Below are 5418 nucleotides of genomic sequence, written 5' to 3' on the forward strand. Positions count from 1 at the left end.
TTAGGAGGTGCGATGGGAATAGTAGTTTCCTAGCCTTCTAGAGTTCCTTAAGAATGGCAGGACAAAGAGGATAAGTAGACTACCATAAAAATGGCAGGCAACCTAGCCTCTCGCGGTCGCCTCATTCTACCACTTTGGCACGTCGCCCGCCGGTAATATCGAAATTCCCCTCCTGTTGGCGCAAAGCTTGACGGGAGTTGCAGTCTTCCCGGCTCCCTTCTATTCTTTTCCACCAGACAATGGAAGGGGAAAGGGGCGGAATCTACCAGCAAAGATGGCCGCTGCAGGAAAGGGGAGACCGTGACCTGGGACTTGTAGTTCATGCTCGAAGGCTGCTCCCTGTGGAAACAGGAGAAAGGACTACAATAAAGATGGCGGCCGAGCACATCCTCTGCGCCAGTGCCTCCTGGGGGACGTAGTCCCTTCCTTAGCTCAACAGAGAAAGGACGTGGGTTGTTGAAATGTGCATCACCGCCGACAGTGCAAATTGAGAACGGACGGAAACGGAGAGTCTCTTTCCTTCTCTCCTCGCCACCCGCTTCTGACGACCTGCCAGGAAATGTAGTCTTACGCCTTCACTCGCTAGTGGAGGGGAAGAATTTCTGTCGCCAGTGGGGATCAATGCGGGTGAGGGAGAAAAGACGTCCGGGAGATCAAGGAATATTTAATATCTGCCTCCCCATGTGGCCAGGACATCATCTTTCAGGGGAAGGCTCTTAAAGGAAAGCAACAGTAATCAATATTGTGGCGACAAGGGAGGCGTGGTTCTTGCCGAAAATACTGTGACGCTGTTGTCCCTTGGAAAGCTTTGGCGCCTCCCACCTGATGCTTGTTCCCCCAAACCTCAGAGAATCGGTAGCTCCCAAGTCGGGAGAGCACCAGGGAAAAGGCTCTGGAGTCATACGAAATCCCCACCCCTCCTTGGAAAGTCACCAAACCTCGATTTTTCTCATCTGAAAAATGGGGATAAGGATACCTACCTCGAAGCAGAGTGTTAAGATAACGTTCACGAAAATGCCCACCTTCAGGGCCTGACACAGGGCACGTGTTGGTAGTTCCTTTCTCGAGGACCCTTCCAGCCCTGCTGTTTTGGGATCCCGGGTGTCCGTCATGCTGGAAGGAGTTAGCTCCTGGGAGAAGAAAACTGCGCCAGGCAGTCTACCCCATCTTGAGCCGCACCCCCTCCTCCCCCGCCCCTCATCTGGGTTCTTTGGTGTCCACTACCGATGACTGCTCCCAGGGGGCGCCCATTCTCCGTTTGACTGAAGTCCAACAACCTGATCAGATTCCTCAAGCTGAAGTTGTGGGCGCTGCAAATTGCCCAACCAGTCTTGAGGCACCCCCGCCCCCTCGCCGAGCCCCCTGCCCTCTCCCCGCTAAACACTTAAGCTGCAAAGGCAAACAGGCCTGCTTCTACCACTGTACCTTCTTACCCAGCCTTCTTAATCTTCCTCCTCTGCCGGCAACAATTCACTTTTGACCCCTGTGCATCGCCCTCTCTTCTGTGTTTGAGAGGAGAGGGTTCGAGGGCCCAGCAGACGATTAGGTGAGTGTGGTTTTTCTGGCAGGGAATCGAAAGCAGGCTGGCTGGTGTGATGTGAAGTCCTAAGTGTGCAGGGACTGGCCTCAGGATGCACTGAGAGGCTCCTTCTAGCTCACAGTGTATTTAGGAAATCTTTGACTTCCAGAAGATTGTTTCCTCTTTGGCTCACTGCTTTAGTTTGGGCTTGCATAATTCCCCAGGTATTTTAATGGAGCCAGTCCCTCTACCTATTAGGTTCTTCCCTTCCACCCTTCTCACCGCTGCACCAGTTAACTATTCATCTTTCAGGTTTGTATCCCAAAGAAGCCTTCATGTGTGTAATTCCCAGATAAGATTCATTTGACTCTTCCTCCAGATATAAGCTTTATGAAGAGTCCGTCTCTTATGTGCTTTCAGAATCTCATTTGATCCTCATAAGAATCCTGTTTATGATCTCATTTTATAGATGAGGAAACTAGGGATGAATGAGTGATAAAGCTAGGATTCAGAGCTTCTCTGGCGGTCTGTCTAGTGGTAAGGAATTCGCCTGCTAATGCAAGAGACCCAGGTTTGAACCCTGGTCTGGCAAGATCCCACAGAATGCAGAGAAACAAAGCCCGTGGGCCACAACTTCCGAGCCCAGGCACCTAGAGCCTGTGCTCCCTTACCAAAAGAAGCTACCCCAACGAGAAGCCTGCCCACCCCAACAAAGAGTAGCCCGTGCCACAACTGGAGAAAGCCTGCATGCAACAATGAAGACCCAGCACAGCCAAAAATAAATAATACATAAATAAATGAATAAAGTTTAGAAAGGAATATAAAATTATAAAGAAAAATAATTAGTATCATAAAATGATTTTTTCTAAAATAGCTAGGATTCCCAAGGCCTCAGAGCCCATCTTCAGAACTATAGCATCTGCCAGTTGATCGTGCCCAGGCTCTGTGTGTTAAGTTTGGCAGAGCAACCACACATTTCTTTCACCTGGAATCCAGAAACACTGAGTCTGCATTCTTTGTTTCCTTAAACAAGAAACAGCTGGTGCAGAACTGTGGCTGCCCCTTTGGGATAAGACAGGTACTCACTAGAACCACACAGTCTCCATCCAGCTTGCTTCAGTCCTAGCAGAAGCACTACTGGCCCCACTTCATTAACTGAGACCCGAACATAAACCTACTGAAGGTCAATGCCATTTCCTACACTCTGTAGAGCACCTCAGGGCCAGATGGTGTGCCTGCACCCCTAACTGGCTGTATAGAGAGATGGCTGAGTGTGACTGCATACAGAGATCGAGGAGAACTTTTGCTTTTCACTTTATAACCTACTCTGCAGTTTGACATTTTTACCATGAGCAGATATTATTTGTATATACTTAAAACAGGCTTCCCCAATGGCTCAGTGGTAAAGAATCTGCCTGTAATGCAGGAGACACAGGTTCAACCACTGGTTGGGGAAGATATGCTGGAGAAGGGCTTGACAACCCACTCCAGTGTCCCTGCCTAGAGAATCCCGTGGACTGAGGAGCCTGGCAGGCTACAGTCCATACCGTCGCAAAGAATCAGATACGACTGAAACGACTGAGCAGGCATACCTAAAATATGAGTTGCAAATACTATAATCCAGCCACAGTGACATTAAAATATAAAAACAACAGTCAGACCCTCTCAGCCATAAGTGAACTCAGGCTTTACAGCACCCACAAGTCCCTTTTCATTTGCACAAAACATTTCTGTCTTCTGTCCACCTCATTTACACATTTTGTCTAAGAACCATCGGAAAGATGGTTTATGGCACTCGGTGGTGGTGGTTTCCTATATGAGGGGCGAGGGCTGCAGACCACGGAGAAACAGGTGCACCATCCAGTCTCCAGTGAGGAGCTGCTGAAAAGGGATGGAGGGCTCCTGCCGGCTCTCAGAACTATCCACAACCTTGGACTGAGCTCACGGAATTCAGGAGCTGGAGCAGCCCATTGATCTGGAGGTTCCTCTTCAACAGTGGGTGCTCTTCTAGAAGATCCAGATCTCTCCTGGATTTGTGTAGAAGGTCATAGCTTCTGTATCAGTCAGAGTAGGTGAAGTTATGCTGCAATAACAAAGAACACCCAAGTTTGGGTGGCTTATAGCAACTAAGGTCTGTTTCTGTCTCATGCTGTGTGTCTAGGTTTGGTCAGTGGGGAGAGGTCTGCTCATTCTAGTTACCCAGGGATTAAGGACAAGGGAAGAGGCTCCATCTGGGTATGAGCTTCCATAATCGCCATCCAATCACCAATGAACAGAGGGAGAAGGGCTCAGTGAAACATGACCTGGCTTTTATAGCTTCTGCCCAGAAGTGACACAGGACAGTTGTGCTCACATTGTATTGACTAATCCATAGCCTTCCCTAATTTCAAAGTGGGCAGAGACAGGAACTCTTCGCACTTTCTGCCTGGAAGGAGAAGAACTACAATGACTGTGAGTGTGTGCTAAGTCATTTCAGTCATGTCGGAGGCTTTGCAACCCTATGGACTGTAGCCCGACAGGCTTCTCTGTTCATGGGATTTTCCAGACAAGAATACTGGAATGGGTTTCCATGTCCTCCTCCAGGGGATCTTCCCAACCCAGGGATCAAATCCACATCTCTTACGTCCCGTGCATTGGTAGTCAGATGCTTTACCACTAGCACTCCCTGGGAATGCCTGTAAACAGCCCTAATGACAAACACAGCTTTCTGTGGCTCCTAGTGGAAGGGACAGCCATCATGTAGCAGATTATCTGGGCAAGCGCCCGCTATAAGACATGCACTGAAAGAGCTCTTTTGTTGGTCACATGGGACACCACACAGAAAGCAGAGAAGAGGGCCTTCCCTGGTGGTCCGTTGGTTAAGAATCGGCCTTCCAATGCAGGTGAAGTGGTTGGATTGGGGAACTAAGATCCCACATGCCACAGGGCAACTAAGTTCGCACTCCAACTGCTGAGCCCATGTGCTTTTCGCTAGCGAGAAGCCCGAGCATTGCAATGAAAGAGCCTGCATGTCACAACTAAGACCGAAAGCAGCCAAATAAATAGTTTTTTAAAAAAGCAGAGAGGAGTTTAATTTACACTGAAATATGGTGGGCAAGTGAAGAGAAAATGCCTCTGTAAGAGGTTGACAGTCACCGCTGCAATTAGTAATCACGGAAAACAAGGCTCCACAAATGTTGCCAGGGTCTGGTTAATGAGAGTTCTGGAAGTAAACCCCCCAACCGTGGGTGTGGCTTCAAATGGTCACAGAACACTTCAGTAGAGCTCATTGTCCAGTATCCCTGGAGGGTCTGATGTCAACAGTAGCTGAGTTTCTAATTCAGTGGGTGTTGCCAGTATTAACTTCTCCCCAGATCTCAGCAAATTGATCACATAGATATTATCACGTTTCATTTTAGAGTTGTACGCTTCTAATGGGGCTTCCCAGACAGTACTAGTAATAAAGAATCCACCTGCCAATGCAGGAGACGTAGGGCACTCAGGTTCGATCTCTGGGTGGGGAAAATTCCCTGGAGGAGGACAAAGCAATCCACTCCAGTATTTTTGCCTGGAGAATCCCATCGACAGAGGAGCCTGGTGGCCTGCAGCCCATAGGGTCACAAAGAGCCGCACTCAAGTGAAGCACATTAGCGTGGACTGAGGCAACTTAGCCCACATGCAGGCACCCTTCTCACTGGGAGCTGGGATGGACACTCTAAGAGTGTTCCTGCAGCAGGGGCTTTGAACACTGGGAAAGTTTCTCTCTTTTTTAAAGGCGTTTGAAATCATCAACGTGCTGATTTTCTTTCTGACCGTGCTGGGTCTTTGTTGCTGCATGTGGGTTTTCCCGACTTGGACCACTCTTCCTTGTGCTGCCCTATTTCTCACTGCGGTGCCTTCTCTTGCTGTGGAGCACAGGC

Source organism: Giraffa tippelskirchi, chromosome 13, assembly GCF_054371585.1.
Source record: "Giraffa tippelskirchi isolate mGirTip1 chromosome 13, T2T-mGirTip1v1.2.pri, whole genome shotgun sequence".
NCBI lineage: Eukaryota > Metazoa > Chordata > Mammalia > Artiodactyla > Giraffidae > Giraffa > Giraffa tippelskirchi.